The following is a 24,080-nucleotide window of genomic DNA, read 5'->3' as shown; positions in this document are numbered from 1 at the left end:
TAAAATTTAACCAAAGGATAAGCGCTGACTTTTAAATCAGTTAAAGATAAAAATGAAATATTGAACTGGCTAAATTGGAAGCAACTGTGTTGCCAGAACTGTTTCACTCCTGGGATTCAGAAGTGGGCAGGCTTGCTTTAGAATATGACGCTATTGCCCTGTAGTCTGGTGTTACAGGTCCCTCTTGTGTTGGTTGCTAACATTGTCTTGTTTCTGCCCCTAGAACATGAATGATTCTACATGTGAGTTCATCAGCTTATTGCAAGATATCCACATCATCATCTCTGACATCACCATTGTCCTCGTGGTCACCATCAGCATCATGGAAAAACAGTGTAGGGCACTTCAAAACCACATGCTTTGGAACTAGACAGATCTGGTTTCGAATTCTTCCCTCTCCACTGTGTTACCGTGGGTGCTTTACTAGCATGTTTGTATGTCAGTTTCTGCACTGATTTAAGTGAAAGTGATTATGATACCCACATAGGCGTCTTCAGGAGAAACTAGGGTAAAGTATTGTTGGGGTGCAGCCTGTAAGCCCTAGTAGTTGCCCAGCCTTAAGGCGAAGAAAGGGTCTAGAGACAGAGACATCCATGGCTTATTGGATGAGACCTTACATATAAGAAGCAGGTTCCTGGAGCAACTCCCTATCGAGTGCAGCAGACGGCAGGCAGGACATGGCAGCAATCTTTGTCACTTCAGGGAGGAGGCTACCATTTTAGGGGGAATTGATATCAGGTTGGCTCATCAATTACCACGGAAATCAGAGGGTGGGGCAGGGGTCAAGCACATAGGCAGTTACTAATGAAGCCCCATAATTATGAGGATTGAAGCAGGGATTGATCAAGCAGGGGATGTACAGAGAGCAAGAGACAAACCATCTTCAATGGACTGACCATACAAATTTGGAAAGTATCTGATATTGAGGCTCAAAAAATATTACTCCCTTGGGACTTCCCTGGAGGTCCAGTGGCTAAGACCCCATGCTTCTAGTGCGGGGGGCCCAGGGTTCCATTCCTGGTCAGCTAACTAGATCCCACAGGCCGCAACCAAGAGTTCATATGCCGCAACTACAGATGCTGCCTGCTGCAATGAAGACTGAAGATCCTGTGTGCTGCAACTAAGACTTGGAGCAGCTAAATAAATATTAAAACAAAATATTCTTCTGTCTCTAAGGAAGACAGAAATTCTGGAAAAGATAGAGTGAAGATGTGATGGTAGAAAATTGGATATGTTGGGAACTTATCAAAGGCCTGAGTACTCTTTAAGCAACTTACAAAGTAACAAAGCAACCAAATTAAAAAAAAAAAGAATCAGTCACTGGCACTATTTTTCCTCAACATTTTGCCCAGCAAGTTACCTTTGGCTCACTCTCTGTCTTTCCAACTCCTTGCCTTTACTGTCCCTACTCTGGAGGGTGGAAGGTCCCATCGTTTCCTCTGGTTGTTGACATCTGGCACGTGTCTGTTTCTTCCGTCCCATAACCTTGCTTATAGCAAGTCCTCACATCAAAATACAAACACATTTTCTTGAGATTAGTCAGGAGAGTTGTGTGTACAAAGTATTCAGCAAGGCCTTACTGCTTATACATTATCATGCTCCTGCTCAAAACCAAGGATTTCTCCTCCCTCTGAATTCATGTAGATCTTACATAAAAAACTCAGTTAACCCTGAGAGTACAGCATCTTGCTCTGATGTAGGTATCTCAGGATCCTCGGGGCTGTCTCAATTCCTCTTTGAATTTCTACCTACAAGCACAGGCTTCACCAGAAGTCAGCTTTCAGTCCAGTTCAGTTCAGTCGCTCAGTCATGTCCGACTCTTTGCAGCCCCATGAATTGCAGCATGCCAGGCCTCCCTGTCCATCACCAACTTGTCAGCTTTAATAAATATCAAATTGAATTGTGTATCTTGCTTGCCTAAGGAGACTCGAAATGTTTCGAAATATTTCGAAAACAGAAACTTTATCCTCTAGATCTTTGTACTTTCTTTTCTCACCTCTAACCCCACTATGGTGCTCAAGAAATGACCAATAAACACTTGATAATATTTATAGTGAGCAATAGAACACAGCAGACATAGAATTTCAGTGTTATAAGGAATCTTCACGGGCATCCAGCCTAGGTCTGAATTCTGTGATAAACGTCCAGTCAAAGGCCATTCTCCCTTTGCCAGTATGAGTCTCATTCTCAGATTCTATGGCTTATCAGGGCACAGTCATTTCACTTTTTTTAAAATTTGTTTTTTAAAATTTTTGGCTGCACCCCACAGCACGTGGGAGCTTAGTTCCCGGACCAGGGATCAAACCCATATCCCTTGCGTTGGAGGGCAGAATCTTAACCACTGGTCCACCAGGGAAGCCCCAGGGAAGCCAACTCAGAAAGAAAGCCTCTTTACATTGAGCTATGACTTGTTTCCCTTCAGCTTTCATCTTTGTTCTAAAAACCTATCTACAGGAGGAATACCAACACTTTTTAAGAAATTTATTTTATCAAAGTATAGTTGTATACCAAAGTGATTTAGTTACATATGTATACACACACACACACACACATATACACACATATATACTTTTTCATATTCTTTTCCATTATGGTTTATCACATGATATTAAATACAGTTCTCTGTGCTATACAGTAGGAACTTGTTGTTTACCTATTATAAATAGAATAGTTTGCATTTGCTAATTCCAAACTCCCACTCCATCCCTCCCCCACCACCCCTCCCCCTTGGCAACCACAGATAAGTTTATTAGGTAAACAAAACACTTTAAAGTCCACTGTTTACAGGACACCCCATCCTATACTCAAAGAGAACTTTTGAATCTGTTTTTTTCCTTGGTAAAAACTTCATGACATGACACAATTTTCACTTTTTTGTCACCCTGGTCTTCCTGATTCTTCACCTGGCACTGGTTCACTTCACTTGGTTCTTCACTTCCCTTGGGATTGGTTATAATGATCATTATCTTTAATGGAGAATTGACTCTGTGTCGGGCATTGTGGTGAACTGCTTACAAATATTGTCTCTTTTAATTCTCCTAAACTCGTGAGGTAGGTATTATTATCACAGGTAAGGACACTGAGGTTCGGTGAGGATAAGTCGCCTGTCTGAACACTGAAGAGCTGAGATGGAACTGGAATCCGGAAATGTCTGCTCCCCGGGCCCAGACCATGTTTACTGCGCCCCACTGTCTCTCCAAGTGAAATTGGATCCATCTGCTCAGACCTGAGTTTGTTTTTCATCTGGACTGGACTGTTTTTGCCTATTTTCCCTCCCAATTCCGTTTCCCCTCTCATTTTTAGAGTTAAAGAAATCTACTTGCCTCCTAATGTGGATTAATTTCTTTCCCTCTGGATGTTCCAGTTACCCTGGCAACATGGCCAAAGAAATAAAGGAAGTGAGAAAGCGCCTGCAGGTGAGGGGGAGTCCACAGGGACACAAGTCGAGTTCCTTGGCAGAAGTTCAGATTCCAGGGACTTCCCTGGTGGTTCAGTAGCTAAGAATCACTGCTCCCAATGCAGAGGGCCCGGGTTTGATCCCTGATCGGGGCACTAGATTCCATATGCCACACAACTAACAGTTTGCATACAGCGATTATTAAAGAGCCTGCACGCTGCAAGGAAAATCAAAAATCCTGTGTGTTGCAAGTAAGACTCGGCACAGCCAAATAAAGATATGTAAATAAATATTAAAGAAAAAAAGTTCAGATTCCAGATATTGGTGGCCAAACATCAGGGGAGGTGGACTACATTTTGTCTAAAGAGGCAAAACCAAACTAAACCAAAGCAATGGTAAAGCCATATGTGATGCCAAGTGTTACTACCCAAAAGTGAAGTGAGAAAATGAGACCTGAGGTCAGAAAGATTGGGGATGGAGTATAGAGCGGGCCAGGGTGAGAGGCTCAGGAGAGAGACTGTCAACAAAGGAAGAGGAATAGAATGTCCAGTTTCTAGGGCAGAGGTGGGAACTCAGAGTCAGACCTGATAATCATCTAAGCACCCAGGGCAAATCTGACTAGAAATAGGGGAAGCAGTGCCTTTTTTTGGACCTGGTTTTAGTTATAGATTTTTTTTTCCCCTCTAGAGCTTTTCTGAAATGCCTACTCAAATAATTAACATTTTCAACCACCTGATTCATTTGGCAGAAGCAGAACCCCAAGTGCCAGTGTGCAGATGCAACCCTGTGCCTTCTCTACTGCGAAGTGCAGCTGTTGAAACGTTTATCGTGGGCTTGCCACCTTGCAAACGCTGGGAGGTAGCGAGCTTCTCTTTTTCTTGCTCTTTAAAATAGTGACGTCTTTGACCTACATCTAGCATTCTGGGTGACACATATGTGCCAAATGTTCAGATTTTAAGGAGAATTTGAGATGAGGGATACAGGAAAACAGCAGAGAGAGGGAGGAGGGATGGAGATAGAAAGAACAATTTCCTAATTCATAAAATTATCAAATAAGTACTATATATTTTATTGTGGTAAAATACAACCTGAAGCATATATAATCTGAAATATACATACAATAAAAACTCAATGACATTTTGGACCATTTTAAAGTGTACAGTTTGCTGACATTAAAATAGTTAACTTTGTTGGGCAAACATCAGCACCACCTTCACTTCCAGAACGTTCTCATCTTCTCAGACTGAACCTCTGTACCTACTAACTTAAACAATAACTCCCCCTTCTCTCTACCCTGACCCCTGGTAACCACCATTCTCCTTTCTGTCTGTGAACTTGACATTTCCACTGCTTCACATAATTGAAGTCATACAGTATTTGTCTTTTTGTGTCTGACTTATTCTACTTGGCATAATGTCTTCAAGGCTCATCCATGTTGTAACCCACTCCAGTATTCTTGCCAGAGAATTCCATGGACAGAGGAGTCTGGTGGGCTACAGGTCCATGGGATCATAAAGAGTTGGATGCGACTGAGTGACTCAACTGAACTGAACTGAGTGACTAAAACTTTCACTTCCCTTTTCAAGGCTGACTAGTATTCCATTGTATGTACATACCACTTTTTCTCTGCACCTTCATCCACAGAAACACATTTTTTTCTGAGGCAGAAAAATAGTGAGGTAGGAGATTGATATGTTCTAGGTTAGACATTTACAACTGGCCTCTATGGGCTTCAGGCTGGGTACTTACAACTAGCTTCCTGTTTGTATTTCTTGAGACAGGAGATAGATGGGCTCCAGTTAAGGCATTTACAATCATTTACCTTCTATTTGCCCTCCAAAATGGAAGTAACAACAGGCTAAATAGCCAGTCTTTTGTCTCTTGTGAATGCCTTAAGATAATAGTCATGGCAAGGACAAAGAGGGGAAAAACCCTGTTAGGATAAAAGGGATCTCTACTCTCCCTTTTTTGGGGATAAGGGAGATACTACACATGTGCAGAAAGGCTCCTTGGGGTCAAAAGTCAGGGGATAATTCCAGGACATAAGCCTGGAAGACGTAAGCCTTCCCACAGCCTTTACTTCGAGATCCATCTTGGCTGAGGGGTCCGTGTGCGCCTCAGGGGAAAGTCCTGAGACAAATTAGTTGGGGGTTGGGGGATAAAGCAAGAGATTAGCCTGTAGGAAGACAAAGACCCAGAAACTTCCCTCTTATAAAGGATTTAAGCTTCCCAAAGTCTTGACTCTCTCTGAGTTCACCTGTGAGCCTTTTTGCATGTACTTTTCTTTTCCATAAACTTAAAAAATTTTTTAAAATTCATTTGTTTCATTCTTTGCTGTGCTGGATCTTCACTGTTGCACAGGCTTTTCTCTAGTTGGGGCGTCTCACTGCGGTGACTTCTCTTGTGGAGCACAGGGTCAGCAGCTGTGGGGCGTGGCCTTAGTTGCTCCAAGGCACATGGGATCTGCCCGGACCAGGGATTGAATTCTGGTCTCCTGCACTGGCAGGTGGATTCTTTATCACTGAGCCACCAAAGAAGCCCTCAATAAGCTTATTACTTTGCCTTCTGCCTCCCCCACTGAATTCGTTCTTGACCAGGCAGGCAAGGATAAGGGACTCAGGCCCTAACTTCTGGCCCCTGTGGTCCAGGGGTTAGGACACCCAGTCTGATAAACTAAGACCTTACTTCTAGCTAATGCTTGCTGCTGCTTGCTGCAAGATGCTGTATACTGCTGTGTGCATCTGAAATCAAGCCTAGCTTTGTGCTATTATTCTGTCAACTGAAAAAAAATGACAACCTAAAAGTTGAGAATTATGTTTTATCAGTGAACATTCTGAGGATGTACGCCTGGAAGACACCCTCTCAGATAGCTGAGGGGCTGCTCCAAAGAGGTAAAGGAGGAGCCAGGATGAATGGGAGTTTTTGCAACAAAAACCGGTAGTCAAAACATCAAAAGATTAAACAAAAAACAAATATCTCAAGTTAGTGAGTTTAGTGCTTTTCTATTAATATGTATGGCAAGATGCAAGAGTGTGGGCTTAATGAAGCTGCTCCTTTGATATGCACCTCAATATCTAGGGCCAGTATCCAGTTCTTTACCAACGTGAATCCCCTCAAGCTGCACAGTTGAGGGTGACTGCTGTGGCTGACTGGCTTGGCTTGATGGTAGGCAGCTTCTTTGTCTCCATCCCAAGTACCCTCAGGGCTCACCAACCCAGTGGCTGCAGTGGCTGATGGCTTGATGGCCGCAGCATCTTCTGTTTGCTGATGTGGCAGGTGGCATTCTTTGTCCACAGCAGTGAATGTGACTGCCATGGTGCTGGGGCACGTGGCAAGGGGGATGTTTGGTTATCTGTGGTTATGTAATAAACCGCTCCCAAAACTCAGGGGGTAGAAACAACTATTTATTCCCTTCTGATTATGCAATTTGCACATGGTAGGGTCGGCATGTCTCTGGTCCTGCAGTGCTGGCTGGAAGGTCCAGAGAGGCCTCACTCATATGTCTGGTGCCTTAGCTGGTGACGCTGAAATGGCAGGGGCTTGCCTGGGTCTCTTGCTTTCATCTCCCACAGCTCTACTCTCTCCATATGGCCTCTATCTCCAGCAGGCTAATCAGACTTCTTTCATGGTGGTGGGCTTCCAAGAGGAGGAAGCCACCAGTCTTCAGAAGGCCTAGGACGAGGACTGGCACGGTGTCACTTCTGCTGCCTTTATTGAGACCAGCCCAGATTCAATGGAATAGGAATTAGGCCCCACCCCATGAAGGGCTGATAGGAAATGTTGGTGGCCTACAACAGGGAAAGAAAATGTAAAAAGATCTGTTTTGTTTTTGTTTTTTTTTCCTAAAGGAGTTCATGGTCTCACCTTCCTGTGGATAAGATAACATGAAACCATTAGGTGTCATTCCAGGGGCTCTGGAAAGCTCCAGTACTATAGTTCTTTATGTCTTAGTACAGAGAAGAATTCAGTGAGAGCAAGGTGATAGATAAGAAGTGATTTATTAGAAAAGGATGCTTGTGAGGCTTGCAAGTAAAGAGGCGAGAAATGCTGCACCCTGAGAACTTAGTGGGCTACAGTTTTATAATCAAAGGAAAAGTGGGGAGGGGGAGAAGACTATCTTTCTTTTTTTTTTTTTTTGAAAGGCATGGATGGATTTTATTTATTACCCTATATCTACAATTTAATTTGAGGTAAAATATAAGCAACACATAAAAATGCCTATTTCTGCTACCATGTAATATAATTCTCCATTGTGAATATTGTGATAAAGCTAATGAAAACTCTATGCCATCACATACTCTAGCTCTTCGTATAGCTGGTATTTTACATCTCTTACTGTTGGTGAAATCTCAATACATGTAAGATTCTCCTACAGATGGCGCAGAATGTCAGAGGGTGCCTGGTCAGCTGACGGACCCCTCGCTGCCCACACTGGGCCTCAGGGTCACCGGTTCAACCGCAGAGTAAAGAAGGCAACGAAACCCCCCTCCCCAAGTTCTGAGCCGAGCTGGGGTGGTGACTATCTTTCTTAAGTAGGCATCATGTTTTCATTATCAGCCCCTTCTCCAGGTTGAGCAGGGGAGTTTTCTTGTCCCTACATGGTCAAGCTGGGTCCACAAATTATTGTTTTTTATGTGTGCAGAGCATGTCCTAGGAATCATTAACTTACTGCGTACATTGGGCAGGCTGTGGTCTCAGGTCACCATTGTTTTATTGTTTAGGGGCATGTTCCATACACCAGGGCTTCTGGTGTATGATTTTGTTGCCAAGCAAGCCTGCTTGGTTTTGTGGTTAAGCAAACCTGCTTTCGTGAGTAATCATTAACTTACAGGGGTCGCCCATATTTTTTCTACTTATAATCCCCTAGTGGGATGAACTATCTACTCACCTACTTTGTCCCTTCACTCTGTCCCTATCAAACAGACACTTTGAACAGAGTAGAAAAAGTCCCCGAGCTCTGTGTCAGCTCCCTTGGGAAACAACACGCAGGACTTGATCCCTGTGAAGTCCTGTGTCCAGCTATTGGTTTAGGGAGATTTCTGCTCACCTAATATTGCTTCGAGTACCAGAATCTTTCCTTTGGAATGTGGTGCCTACCTTGTGGAATGTTTGAAGCAGTAAAGGAACAGAGAGCTAGGATTCATTGTGTTTGACAAACAAGTTCTATGAACTGTGCTCTTTCAGTTTTTTCCTAATGCTTGTTGAATAATTTTTTTTTCTTTTGGCCACACTGGGTCTTCATTGCCTTGTGCGGCCTTTCTCTAGCTGTGGAGCATGGGCTCTAGAGCTCACTAGTTGCGGTGCACAGGTTCAGATGTTCTTAGGCATGTGGGATCTCCGTTCCCTGACCAGGGATCGAACATGTGTCCCTTGCATTGGAAGGTGGATTCTTAACCATTGGACTACTGGTAAGTCCCTTGTTAAATAATTTCTTATATGTATTTGGTTTGAGGCTTATTTTCATTTTCATCAAGGTCCCAGGTGGCTCAGTGGTAAAGAATCCAGGCTCAGTGGTAAAGAATCCATCCACCAATACACAAGAAAGAGGAGACCTGGGTTCTTCTTCCCTGGGTGGGGAAGATCCCCTGAAGAAGGAAATGGCAACCCACTCCAGTATTCTTTCCTGGGAAATCCCATGGACAGAGGAGGCTACAGTCAGTCCACGGGGTCACAAAGAGTTGGACACAACTAAGTATGCACACACATCTAGATTGGAGGGGAGCAGCTAGTCTATGCCACTTTTAAAATTCCTAGGTGGGGACTTCCCCGCTGGTCCAGGGGCTAAGACTCTGCTCCCAATGCAGGTGGCCTGGGTTCAATCCCTGGTCAGGCAGCTAGATTCCACATGCTGCAGGTAAGACCCAGCACAGCCAAAATTAAAAAATAAATTAAAAAAAAATAAGATAAAACTCCTGAGTGACTTTTACAACAGGCAGGCTCTCCTTTCACATCTCGGGCCACAATCTCCAGCTACCTTCTCTCCTCTGCTGTTGATGTTTTGTCTATCCTAAAGTCGGATTCACCTGTGCGCCAAAGTGCCCCCTTGTGGTTTTCCTTGGGCTCTGCATTCCTTGTTGTTCAGTCACTAAGTCGTGCCTGACTCTGCGACCCCACGGACTGCCACGCACCGGGCTTTCCTGTCCTTCACTATCTCCCAGAGCTTGCTTAAACTCATGTCCATTGAGTTGGTGATGCTATCCAACCATCTCATCCTCTGTCGGCCCCTTCTCCTCTGGCTCTCAACCTTTCCCAGCATCAGGGTCTTTTCCAATGAGTCGGCTCTTTGCATCAGGTGGCCAAAGTATTAGAGAGCTTCAGCTTCAGTCCTTCCAGTGAATATTCAGGGTTTATTTCCTTTAGAAATCCCTAGGGGTTGGCTTATGGGTCCCCGGAGGAGCCTGCACAAGACGCCATCAGGTTGTGGGAGGCACACATCAAAAAGAACAGTCTGTTTGCCAAGGGAATGTGTGTGTGCAGAAGTGTATAGCTCAGCATAACTGCTGCACTGAGAGAGAAATCACAGCATCTGCCAGCCAGAGAAGTCTGCTCACACTCTTTCCTGTGTCACCCTCCCTCCCAAGAACAGCTGCTATGCTTATTCCAGTCACAGTTGAACGCTTATTTTGCAAAAGAAGAGCATAGGCCTGCAACAGCCATCTGATCTAAGAGCCAACTTATACTTGAGCAAAAGATGAAAATTTCTGGTGTGATCAGCCTCAGGGAGTTGAAAGCTAAGGGATGACATTTTAATGATGTTTACATTTTCAACGAGTTTTTGTCTGAGGAAGTCTGCTTTTAACTGAGGAAATCTCCTATATGTATCAATGCAGATAAATTAATGTTCAATAGTAGTGAAAACCATTTAATGAAACCCATAGCAGATTTTGAGATTGCATTTCTGTTATATTCAAAGGCCTGTGCTGAATAATGTAGGAGTTTGAGAGATGCCCTACTGAAGCCCGATTTTGTTGTTGTTTTTCCCCTATTGAGTTTAGAAATGAAAATATTGGATTTTATTTGGGTTTCTTAAGGATCCTCGTGTTGTGATCTGTTACTGTGCTAAGGATTAGAACCAGCTGATGTGTATGGGACTTTATTTATTAAAAATGCATTTACTTATTTGCTTGTTTGTTTTCAAGCATGTTTTTCATTGTGGTAAGAATATTTAACATGTGATCTACCCTCTTAACAAATAAGTAAGTGTGCTACAGTATGGCTAACTATAGGTACAAGGTTGCACAGCAGGTCTCTAGAACTTGTTCATCTTGCATAATTGAAGCTTTTTACCTACTTTCCAAATAAAGAATGTCTCACCACCTGATTCTACGAGAATTAAGTTATTAGCTACTGCCGTTACTGACCTTCAACACACTCTGAAAGGAACTCCAGGTGGAATGAGGCATTCTGTGCTCTGAGAGAACTGGCAGAATAGGGCTTCAGACAGTTAGATATTTCCAGGAGAGATTCTTAGGAACCAGGATTCTTGCATCTTCCTGAACTTAGAAAAGCACTGAAACTGAAATTGCACAACTCAGATTGGGACTTGAGTCCCCTGTCTTTTAATTAGAACCACTCACTTGGTGTCATGGACAGAGGAGCCTGGTGGGCTACAGACCACTGGGTCACAAAGAGTCAGACACAACTGAAGTGGAGCATGCATGCACACTTAATGAAACTCAGGTTCTTTTCTTTATGTTTCGTTGCAGAAAGAATTCAGTGAGAGACGGTGATAGGTAAGAAGTAGGTCTTTTAGGGAGATGCACATTCTATAGACAGAATGTGGTCTGTTTCATAAGGCAAGAGTGGCCCTGAAATACCGGGTGGTTGGTTTTAAGGGTTTGGTAATTTCATAGGCTAAGAAGCAAGGGGATTTTTTTCAATTATTTTGGGGAAGAGGTGGGATTTCCAGGATTTGGGCCACTGTCCACTTTTTGCCTTTTATGGTCAGCCTCAGGACTGTCATGATGCCTGTGGGTGTGTCATTCAGCACATGCTAATGTAACACCATGAGTACATAATGAGGCTCAAAGTCTACTGGGAGTCAAATCTCCTGCCATCTTGGGCCTAACAGGTTCTAACCAATTCTTTTGTTGTATCCACAACAGCTCTGTCATTCTTTTAAAGGTGGTGCCCTGTCCCCTTCCCTCCTGTTTCAAAACCATTAGCTGAACTGCCTGTTTCTTGTGACTAGCAGCAAGGCTCCAGAGGTGTGCTTGATTGCATTCTCTCTCCCTCTCCTTTTCTGAAGCAATTAAAGCACATAATGAAAGACATAGGTGAGTCTTCCCTCTCAGACTCCTAATCCACGACTTCTTAGAATCAACCACAGACATTGTTTTCTCCTTCAAGATTATCCCCACTTAAAAAAAAAAAACAAAAACATAATTGGTAGCAGAGTCTTTTTCTGTATTTGGTTTCTTAATATGACATTTTCAAAATCTTTCCATGGACATACTAGTTCAGTTCAGTTCAGTCACTCAGACGTGTCCAACTCTTTGTGACCCCATGAATCACAGCACGCCAGGCTCCCTGTCCATCACCAACTCCCGGAGTTCATCCAAACTCATGTGCATTGAGTTGGTGATGCCATCCAGCCATCTCATCCTCTGTTGTCCCCTTCTCCTCCTGCCCCCAATCCCTCCCAGCATCAGGGTCTTTTCCAATGGGTCAACTCTTTGCATGCGGTGGCCAAAGTATTGGAGTTTGAGCTTCAGCATCAGTCCTTCCAATGAACACCCAGGCAGACATACCACCTTATTCTATTAAAGAGCTACATTTTATTATATTGCTTTATCACAGGGTATATAACTGTTTCCAGTCGCATATTACTAAAGATGCTACAATTAATATTCTTGTACATGCATGGTTGAGCACATATATATCTGAAGGATCAACCCTAGAACTGAAATTGCCGCATAAAGAGAAGATATCTTTTCACTCTTGATGATCTTGCAAATTTAGCAAGATTTAGCAAGATTTGTATCAAATTATCCTCTCAAAAATGAAGTATAGAAATACTCATACATTGCATTATCCATTTTTTTTTTATCTTTGGGAATGTAAATTTAAAATGATGTCTAATAGTTTTAATTTGCATCTACTTTATTTGGAAGGTATACTAATAAAAGCAACAAGTAGTTAAGTAAGCATTTAAAAAATACTTTGTATATATTTGAACACCTTTTTAAATACTTAACAGACATCTGTAATTATTCTGTAATTTCATTCTTGTCCTTGTCTATTTTCTATTAAGGAGATTAGACTTTGCATATAATGTGAATTGAAAATATTTCCCCTAAGCTGTAATCCGTTTTTCAACTTTATGGCCCTTTTAAAATGCAAATTAAAAAAAAAAGTAAAGTTTATGACTTAAAAAAATTAAGGACTTCTGCTTTCAAGTTCTGCATGTAGGGAGCTTAGAAGTTGCCACTTCATGCTAAGGGGAAGGTTCATAGCAATACAAGCCTACTTCAAGAAACAGGAGAAAAATCAAATGAATAACCTAACTCTACACCTAAAGCAACTAGAAAAAGAAGAAATGAAGCATCCCAGGGTTAGTAGAAGGAAAGAAATCATAAAAATCAGGGCAGAAATAAATGCAAAAGAAACAAAGGAGACCATAGCCAAAATCAACAAAGCTAAAAGCTGGTTCTTTGAGAAGATAAATAAAATAGGCAAGTCATTAGCCAGACTCATAAAGAAAAAAAGGGAGAAGAATCAAATCAACAAAATTAGAAATGAAAATGGAGAAATCATAACAGACAACACAGAAATACAAAGGATCATAAGAGACTACTATCAGCAACTATATGCCAATAAAATGGACAACTTGGAAGAAATGGACACTTTCTTAGAAAAGGATAACTTTCCAAAACTGAATCAGGAAGAAATATAAAATCTTAACAGACCCATCACAAGCACAGAAATCAAAATTGTAATCAGAAATCTTCCAACAAACAAAATCTCAGGACCAGACGGCTTCACAGCTGAATTCTACCAAAAATTTAGAGAAGAGCTAACACCTATCCTACTCAAACTCTTCCAGAAAATTGCAGAGGAAGGTAAACTTCCAAACTCATTCTATGAGGCCACCATCACCCTAATACCAAAACCAGACAAAGATGCCACAAAAAAAGAAAACTACAGGCCAATATCACTGATGAACATAGATGCAAAAATCCTTAAAAAAATTCAGGCAAACAGAATCCAACAACATATTAAAAAGATCATATATCATGACCAAGTGGGCTTTATCCCAGGGATGCAAGGATTCTTCAATATTCTCAAATCAATCAATGTGATACACCACATTAGCAAATTGAAAGATACAAACCATATGATTATCTCAATAGATGCAGAGAAAGCCTTTGACAAAATTCAACATCCATTTATGACAAAAACTCTCCAGAAAGCAGGCATAGAAGGAACATACCTCAACATAATAAAAGCCATATATAATAAACCCACAGCAAACATTATCCTCAATGGTGAAAAATTGAAAACATTTCCCCTAAAGTCAGGAACAAGACAAGGGTGCCCACTCTCACCACTATTATTCAACATAGTTTTGGAAGTTTTAGACACAGCAATCAGAGAAGAAAAAGAAATAAAAGGAATCCAGATTGGAAAAGAAGAAGTAAAACTCTCACTGTTTGCAGATGACATAATTCTCTACATAGAAAACCCTAAAGACTCCACCAGAAAATTACTAGAGCTAATCAATGAATGTAGTAAAGTTGCAGGATATAAAATTATCACACAGAAATCCCTTGCATAACCATACACTAACAATAAGAAAACAGAAAGAGAAATTAAGGAAACAATTCCATTCACCATTGCAACGAAAAGAATAAAAAACTTAGGAATAAATCTACCTAAAGAAACAAAAGAACTATATATAGAAAACTATAGAACACTGATGAAAGAAATCAAAGATGACACAAATAGATGAAGAAATATACCATGTTCATGGATCAGAAGAATCAATATAGTGAAAATGAGTATACTACCCAAAGCAATCTATAGATTCAATGCAATCCCTATCAAGCTACCAACAGTATTTTTCAGAGAACTAGAACAAACAATTTCACAATTTGTATGGAAATACAAAAAACCTTGAATAGCCAAAGCAATCTTGAAAAAGAAGAATGGAACTGGAGGAATCAGCCTGCCTGACTTCAGGCTATACTACAAAGCAACAGTCATCAGGACAGTATGGTACTGGCACAAAGACAGAAACATAGATCAATGGAACAAAATAGAAAGCCCAGAGATAAATCCACACACCTATGGACACCTTATCTTTGACAAAGAAGGAAAGAATATACAATGAAGAAAAGACAATCTCTTTAACAAGTGGTGCTGGGAAAACTGGTCAACCACTTGAAAAAGAATGAAACTAGAATACTTTCTAACACCATACACAAAAATAAACTCAAAATGGATTAAAGACCTAAATGTAAGACCAGCAACTATAAAACTTCTAGAGGAAAACATAGGCAAAACACTCTCTGACGTAAATCATAGCAGGATCCTCTATGACCCACCTCCCAAAGTAATGGAAATATAAGCAAAAATAAACAAATGGGACCTAATTAAACTTAAAAGCTTTTGCACAATGAAGGAAACTAATAAGCAAGGTGAAAAGACAGCCTTCAGAATGGGAAAAAAATAATAGCAAATGAAGCAACTGACAAAGAATTAATCTCAAAAACATACAAGCAACTCCAGCTCAATTCCAGAAAAATAAGTGACCCAATAAAAAAAATGAGCCAAAGAACTAAACAGACATTTCTCCAAAGAAGACATACAGAGGGCTAACAAACACATGAAAAGATGCTCAACATCACTCATTATCAGAGAAATGCAAATTAAAACCACAATGAGGTACCATCTCATGCCAGTCAGAATGGCTGCTATCAAAAAGTCTACAAACAATCAATGTGGAGAGGGTGCGGAGAAAAAGGAATCCTCTTACACTGTTGGTGGGGATGAAAACTAGTACAGCCACTATGGAGAACAGTGTGGAGATTCCTTAAAAAACTGGAAATAGACCTGCCATATGACCCAGCAATCCCATTGCTGGGCATACACACTAAGGAAACCAGAACTGAAAGAGACACGTGTGCCCCAATGTTCACTGCAGCACTGTTTACAACAGTCAGGACATGGAAGCAACCTAGATGTCCATCAGCAGATGAATGGATAAGAAAGCTGTGGTACATATACACAATGGAATATTCAGTTCAGTTCAGTCGCTCAGTCGTGTTCGACTCTTTGCAACCCCATGAACCGCAGCACGCCAGGCTTCCCTGTCCATCACCAACTCCCGGAGTTCACCCAAACCCATGTCCATTGAGTCAGTGATGCTATCCAACCATCTCATCCTCTGTCATCCCCTTTTCCTCCTGCCCTCAATCTTTCCCAGTATCAGGATCTTTTCAAAGGAGTCAGCTCTTTGCATCAGGTGGCCAAAGTATTGGAGTTTCAGCTTCAGCATCAGTCCTTCCAGTGAATTTTCAGGACTGATTTCCTTTAGGATGGACTGGTTGGATCTCCTTGCAGTCCAAGAGACTCTCAAGAGTCTTCCCCAACACCACAGTTCAAAAGCATCCATTCTTTGGCGCTCAGCTTTCTTCACAGTCCAACTCTCACATCCATACATGACCACTGGAAAAACCATAGCCTTGACTAGATGGACCTTTGTTGGCAAAGTAATGTCTCTGTTTTTCAATATGCTATCTAGGTTGGTCATAACTTTCCTTTCAAGGAGTAAGCGTCTTTTAATTTCATGACTGCAGTCACCATTTGCAGTGATTTTGGAGCCCAGAAAAATAAAGTCAGTCACTGTTTCCCCATCTATTTGCCATGAAGTGATGGGACCAGATGCCATGATCTTAGTTTTCTGAATGTTGAGCTTTAAGCCAATTTTTTCACTCTCCTTTATATTACTCAGCTATTAAAAAGAATGCATTTGAATCAGTTCTAATGAGGTGGATGAAACTGGAACCTATTATACAGAGTGAAGTAAGTCAGAAAGAAAAACACCAATACAGTATATTAACACATATATATGGAATTTAGAAAGACAGTAACGATGACCCTATATGTGAGACAGCAAAAGAGACACAGATGTAAAAACAGACTTTTGGACTCTGTGGGAGAAGGCGAGGGTGGGATGATTTGACAGAATAGCATTGAAACATGTATATTATCATATGTGAAATAAATCACCAGTCCAGGTTCGATGGATGAGACAGGGTGCTCAGGGCTGGTGCACTGGGATGACCCTGAGGGATGGGATGGGGAGGGAGGTGGGAAGGAGGGTCAGGATGTGGAACACATGTACACCCATGGCTGATTCATGTGAATGTATGGCAAAACCCACCACAGTACTGCAAAGTAATTAGCCTCCAATTAAAATAAATTAAAAAAAAAAAGAAGTTGCCACTTCATCCTAGCAAGTAAAAAGTTGAACAGACTGAAAAATCAGTAACATTTCTAGAATCTGAAAGCAGCAGGAGGACACAAGGTAAACTGCAGGTTGGAGAGACAGTCAAATGAATACAGGAAGTCCCAGCTTCCCCAAACAGACTCACAAATGGAAATCACCTGGAAGCCAGCACAAGCATTGGAAAACCAGCACTCTAATTGGCAAATTGCAGGAGGCTCCGCGTGAACCAGTCTGAGAATTAAAAACTCTAGGAAAACCCAGTCATAGGGGGACCTTCGCAATATTGTAAGTTTATCTCCAGGAGCTTGACCATGTTCTCATAGTAAATTTTGGAGAAAAATCCCCTAGTGCTTCGGGCTGGGGGAGAGGAAAAGGAACCATTTAAAATAAGCCAGAGGAATTTACTCTTCTGAGTGCCAAAGAATTGATGCTTTTGAACTGTGGTGTGGAGAAGACTCTTGAGAGTCCCTTGGAGAGCAAGGAGATCAAACTAGTCAATCCTAAAAGAAATCAACACCGAATATTCACTGGAAGAACTGATGCTGAAGCTGAAGCTTCAATACTTTGGCTAACTGATGCGGAGAGCCGACACAGTAGAAAAGACCCTGATGCTGGGAAAGGTTGAGGGCAGGAGGAGAAGAGGGCAACAGAGGATGAGATGGTTGGATAGCATCACGGAATCAATGGACACGAGATTGAGCAATGAGATGGTGAAGGACAGGGAAGCCTGGCGTGCTGCAGTCCATGGGGTGGAAAAGAGTCAGATGTGACTTAACATCTGAACACCAATGCTACTCTTGCTTTCAGGCGAAACTAGTTAACAAGCGCTTAACCTTCAGGGTATTCTTAGAGCCTAAGTGACCTGGGGGAGGAAACACCCAACACCAGCTCACTCCACCATCCTCTACCTCTTAAGAGGGGAAAAGGAAAACCTGAGAAAGTCTTGTGAAGCTGACAGTCCAGAGGCATGGGCTCACTAAAACACTGAGACTTTGTTACAGGACTGTAGGAAGTTTCCCCTCAATCCATTCCTCACCACCACATTACAGAAGGCCTTTTACACAGTGCTTTAGGACAACTATTAAGAAAAAAACACAACGTATTAAAAAAAATGCACCAGTTGTAAGTTGAGAATTGTATCTTATTTGGCAGATAAAACTGAGGACTCTATTTAGCCTCCAGAATATCGTGTATTTGGAGTCATGATACGACCTTTCAGACTGACTCTTTCACTTAGCTATTTGCATTTCAGCTTTTTCCCAGTCTTTTCATGGCTTGATAGCTCATTTCTAGCACTGAATAATATTTCAGTATCCATTCACCTACTGAAGGACATCTTGGTTGCTTCCAATTTTTGGCAATGATGAATAAAGTTGCTATAAACTTCTGTGTGCAGGTTTTTATGTGAACGTAAGTTTTCAACTCCCTGGGGTAAATATTTACAGTGAGGTTGTTGGGTCACATGGTAAGACTACGTTTAGTTTTCTAAGAAGACACTGTCTTCCAAGTGGATGTATCATTCTGCATTCCCACCAGTAATGAATGAGAGTCCTGTTGCTCCACCTGTTAGTATTTTCATTGGAATAGCTTTAAATTTATAGATTAATTTAGGCATGCTTGATCTTTTCATTGCCTTTAGTGATTATTCAAGAATAAAATAGATCTTTTAATTTATGTAATCTTCATTTATACCCTCAAATAGCATTTGAAAATTTTCTCTGCATACTTTGGGAGACAATTCTCCAAGGGTCTGTCATGTTTCTCTGTGTCTTGGTTTCTGCCTTTGTTCCAAACTATCTTCATAAGGGTGTTTGCACAGCAAACAGCCTTAAAAGATAATGTCTTCCTTTTGAGCAAGGGCAGGCATGATCAATGTCTAATATAAAAGATTCAGGGGGCTTCCCAGGTGGCTCAGTGGTAAAGAATCTGCCAGCCAATGCAGGAGACGCAAGAGACATGGGTTCGATCCCTGGGTTAGGAAGATCCTCTGCAGGAGGAAATGGCACCCCACTCCAGTATTCTTGCCTGGGAAATCCCACGGACAGAGGAGCCTGGTGGGCTATAGTCCATGGTGTTGCAAAGAGTTAGATATTGAACTCCAGGAGTTGGTGATGGACAGGGAGGCCTGGTGTGCTGCGATTCATGGGGTCGCAAAGAGTCGGACACGACTGAGTGACTGAACTGAACTGAACTGAAGCATACACAGTGCTTTTAAAATGGGAAGCTCTTTGATAACATTTTCCATTTTCTCCATTATCTTTTAAGGCACTGTACCCTGTGCCATATTCATTGGTGCTTGGTTATATTATCCTGTGCTAGTCTATATGTTTTACACATAGCACTCAATTTCTCTAGACTGTAATGATGCCAATACCTCTAGTATTGGGCACTTTCTACTTCGTTCAGTTCAGTTCAGTTGCTCAGTCATGTCCGACTCTTCGAGACTCCATGAATTGCAGCACACCAGGCCTCCCTGTCCATCACCAACTCCCGGAGTTCACTCAGACTCACGTCCATCGAGTCAGTGATGCCATCCAGCCATCTCATCCTCTGTTGTCCCCTTCTCCTTCTGCCCCCAATCCCTCCCAGCATCAGAGTCTTTTCCAATGAGTCAACTCTTTGCATGAGGTGGCCAAAGTACTGGAGTTTCAGCTTTAGCATCATTCCCTCCAAACAAATCCCAGGGCTGATCTCCTTCAGAATAGACTGGTAGGATCTCCTTGCAGTCCAAGGGACTCTCAAGAGTCTTCTCCAACACCACAGTTCAAAAGCATCAATTCTTCAGCACTCAGCCTTCTTCACAGTCCAACTCTCACATCCATACATGACCACAGGAAAAACCATAGCCTTGACTAGACGGACCTTTGTTGGCAAAGTAATGTCTCTGCTTTTGAATATGCTATCTAGGTTGGTCATAACTTTCCTTCCAAGGAGCAAGCGTCTTTTAATTTCATGGCTGCAGTCACCATCTGCAGTGATTTTGGAGCCCCCCCAAAATAAAGTCTGACACTGTTTCCACTGTTTCCCCATCTATTTCCCATGAAGTGATGGGACCGGATGCCATAATCTTCGTTTTCTGAATGTTGAGCTTTAAGCTAACTTTTTCACTCTCCACTTTCACTTTCATCAACAGGCTTTTTAGTTCCTCTTCACTTTCTGCCATAAGGGTGGTGTCATCTGCATATCTGAGGTTATTGATATTTCTCCTGGCAATCTTGATTCCAGCTTGTGTTTCTTCCAGTCCAGTGTTTCTCATGATGTACTCTGCATATAAATTAAATAAGCAGGGTGATAATATACAGCCTTGACGTACTCCTTTTCCTATTTGGAACCAGTCTGTTGTTCCATGTCCACTTCTAACTGTTGCTTCCTGACCTGCATACAGGTTTCTCAAGAGGCAGGTCAGGTGGTCTGGTATTCCCATCTCTTGAAGAATTTTCCACAGTTTATTGTGATCCACACAGTCAAAGGCTTTGGCATAGTCAATAAAGCAGAAATAGATGTTTTTCTGGAACTCTCTTGCTTTTTCCATGATCCAGCAGATGTTGGCAATTTGATCTCTGGTTCCTCTGCCTTTTCTAAAACCAGCTTGAACATCAGGAAATTCATGGTTCACGTATTGCTGAAGCCTGGCTTGGAGAATTTTGAGCATTACTTTACTAGCGTGTGAGATGAGTGCAATTGTGTGGTAGTTTGAGCATTCTTTGGCATTGCCTTTCTTTGGGATTGGAATGAAAACTGACATTTTCCAGTCCTGTGGCCGCTGCTGAGTTTTTCAAATTTGCTGGCATATTGAGTGCAGCACTTTCACAGCATCATCTTCCAGGATTTGAAATAGCTCAACTGGAATTCCATCACCTCCACTAACTTTGTTTGTAGTGATGCTTTCTAAGGCCCACTTGACTTTACATTCCAAGATGTCTGGCTCTAGGTCAGTGATCACACCATCGTGATTATCTGGGTCATGAAGATCTTTTTTGTACAGTTCTTCTGTGTATTCTTGCCACCTCTTCTTAATATCTTCTGCTTCTGTTAGGTCCATATCATTTCTGTCCTTTATCGAGCCCATCTTTGCATGAAATGTCGCCTTGGTATCTCTAATTTTCTTGAAGCGATCTCTAGTCTTTCCCATTCTGTTGTTTTCCTCTATTTCTTTGCATTGATCGCTGAGGAAGGCTTTCTTATCTCTCCTTGCTATTGTTTGGAACTCTGCATTCAGATGCTTATATCTTTCCTTTTCTCCTTTGCTTTTTGCTTCCCTTCTTTTCACAGCTATTTGTAAGGCCTCCCCAAACAGCCATTTTGCTTTTTTGCATTTCTTTTCCATGGGGATGGTCTTGATCCCTGTCTCCTGTACAATGTCACGAACCTCATTCCATAGTTCATCAGGCACTCTATCTATCAGATCTACGCCCTTAAATCTATTTCTCACTTCCCCTGTATAATCATAAGGAATTTGATTTAGGTCATACCTGAATGATCTAGTGGTTTTCCCTACTTTCTTCAATTTCAGTCTGAATTTGGTAATAAGGAGTTCATGATCTGAGCCACAGTCAGCTCCTGGTCTTGTTTTTGTTGATTGTATAGAGCTTCTCCATTTTTGGCTGCAAAGAATATAATCAATCTGATTTTGGTGTTGACCATCTGGTGATGTCTACGTGTAGAGTCTTCTCTAGTGTTGTTGGAAGACGGTGTTTGCTATAACCAGTGCATTTTCTTGGCAAAACTCTGTTAGTCTTTGCCCTGCTTCATTCCATATTCCAAGGCCAAATTTGCCTGTTACTCCAGGTGTTTCTTGACTTCCTACTTTTGCATTCCAGTCCCCTATAATGAAAAGGACATCTTTTTTGGGTGTTAATTCTAAAAGGTCTTGTAGGTGGTCTTCATAGAACCATTCAACTTCAGCTTCTTCAGCCTTACTGGTTGGGGCATAGACTTGGATTATTGTGATATTGAATGGTTTGCCTTGGAAACGAACAGAGGTCATTCTGTCGTTTTTGAGATTGCATCCAAGTACTGCATTTCGGACTCTTTTGTTGACCATGATGGCTACTCCATTTCTTCTGAGGGATTCCTGCCCGCAGTAGTAGATATAATGGTCATCTGAGTTAAATTCACCCATTCCAGTCCATTTCAGTTCGCTGATTCCTAGAATGTCGACATTCACTCTTGCCATCTCTTGTTTGACCACTTCCAATTTGCCTTGATTCATGGACCTGACATTCCAGGTTCCTATGCAATATTGCTCTTTACAGCATCGGACCTTGCTTCTATCACCAGTCACATCCACAGCTGGGTATTGTTTTTGCTTTGGCTCCATCCCTTCATTCTTTCTGGAGTTATTGCTTCACTGATCTCCAGCAGCATATTGGGCCCCTACTGACCTGGGGAGTTCCTTTTTCAGTATCCTATCATTTTGCATTTTCATACTGTTCATGGGGTTCTCAAGGCAAGAATACTGAAGTGGTTTGCCATTCCCTTCTCCAGTGGACCACATTCTGTCAGATCTCTCCACCATGACCCGCCCATCTTGGGTTGCCTAGGTTTCATTGAGTTAGACAAGGCTGTGGTCCTAGTGTGATTAGATTGACTAGTTTTATGTGAGTATGGTTTCAGTGTGTCTGCCCTCTGATGCCCTCTTACAACACCTACCATCTTACTTGGGTTTCTCTTACCTTGGGCGTGGAGAATCTCTTCACGGCCGCTCCAGCAAAGCGCAGCTGCTACTCCTTACCTTGGATGAGGGGTATCTCCTCAGTGCCGCCCTTCCTGACCTTCAACGTGGGATAGGTCCTCTAGGCCCTCCTGTGCCCGCACAGCCACTGCTCCTTGGACATGGGGCTGGTCCTCCCGGCCGCCGCCCCTGTACCAACTTAAAATTTTTTTTTTTCCTTTTCTTTTAACTTTTTATTTTATATTGGCACATAGCCAATTAACAATGTTGTGACAGTTTTAGGTGTAGAGCAGGGTGACTCAGCCATACATTTACATGTATCCATTCTCCCCCAAACTCCCCTCCCATCCAGGCTGCCACACAACATTGAGCACAGTTCCCTATGCTAGGCAGTAGGTCCTTGTTGGTTATCCATTTTAAATATAGCAGAGTGTACATGTCCATCCCAAACTCCAAACTATCTCTTCCCCTACTAACTTCTAAGTTGACTGAATCACTCCTTGAATATACCTAACAAACCACTACTTTCAGTTTATTGGTGGATGAGTCCGAAGTCCATAAATTTTAATGAGTGTTTTGTGAGGACTGAGCTTGATGATCAATTGTATTTCATAAACTCAGGCTTCAACAAGGGACCAGATTGCTTCACTGCAGAGTATCTGGGAACCTCAGACACGTAGGGCGTCTCAGAGAGGAAGATGCAGTCTGTACACAGTGTTTTCCACTTTTACTTGGCCATACAACTTTGCTCTGGCCTCTGCCAAGAGTGACTCATATGTTCTGTAGCAGTACTACTCAGACAGTAGTTTGTAAAATGTCTTAGAAATTTTACTTTTCAAGTAATTCTTTTTTATTGTATGCTACAAAAATATCAGTCTGTCATTTAAGTTGGAAATAAAAGACGAACTGTCACTCCCCAGTTTGAGGAACATTGTTCTACAGCACATTTTGTGATATGCTGCTTGTGTATGGCACACATGGTTGGTAGCTCTTTTGAGTCCTTTGTGTTAGTCGCTCAGTTGTGTCCAGCTCTTTGTGACCCATGGACTGTAGCCCACAGGCTCCTCTGTCCGTGGGATTTCCCAGGCAAAAATACTGGAGTGGGTTGCCATTTCCTTCTCCATTTGAGTGCTTTACTGCAACTTAAATTCCTTCATTGCAACTTAAACGTGTGGGAGAGTTAACTCCCTATAGAGTGAACTTGGGATCAGCAAGGAGACAGACCGGAGGTTGGAGTTGGGCGGAGGGAGGGCAAGGCAGGTCATTTCCCCCTCCCCATCTTCTCTACACAGAATTTCTGGAGACACTCCACATGCCGAATGGACACATCTGCAAAGATCTGCTTTGTCTCACTGTGGCTTGTCATGAACAGTAGCCAGAATGCTAGCGCGGCCACGAATCTTTCCTTGTCTCATTTTTCCTGCCCTAGATTTGTATCTCACAAATTATCAAGCTCTTTATTCTAGAGAACAATAATTAACACAATTACAGGGATAATACAGTCTCTAAGCAGCTTTCACAGTGATTTTTCCATATGTAAGGATAACCATACAGAT

At 42.0% G+C, this 24,080-nt stretch overlaps 1 long non-coding RNA gene across 1 annotated transcript in view; it reads left to right on the top strand.

Moving 5' to 3' along the window:
- LOC129628061 (uncharacterized) overlaps positions 1 to 24,080 on the top strand; it is a 58,990-nt gene that overhangs the window by 33,098 nt on the left and 1,812 nt on the right. The window contains exons 3-4 of the long non-coding RNA XR_008702714.1: positions 3,365 to 3,416; positions 4,146 to 4,255. This is a non-coding gene — a long non-coding RNA (uncharacterized LOC129628061). The remainder of the gene's footprint in view (positions 1 to 3,364; positions 3,417 to 4,145; positions 4,256 to 24,080) is intronic.

The sequence above is a fragment of the Bubalus kerabau genome, chromosome 15, assembly GCF_029407905.1.
Source record: "Bubalus kerabau isolate K-KA32 ecotype Philippines breed swamp buffalo chromosome 15, PCC_UOA_SB_1v2, whole genome shotgun sequence".
Classification (NCBI taxonomy): Eukaryota; Metazoa; Chordata; class Mammalia; order Artiodactyla; family Bovidae; genus Bubalus; species Bubalus kerabau.
Note: the sequence above shows the minus strand (reverse complement) of the source record. Positions and strands in the feature narration are given on the sequence as shown.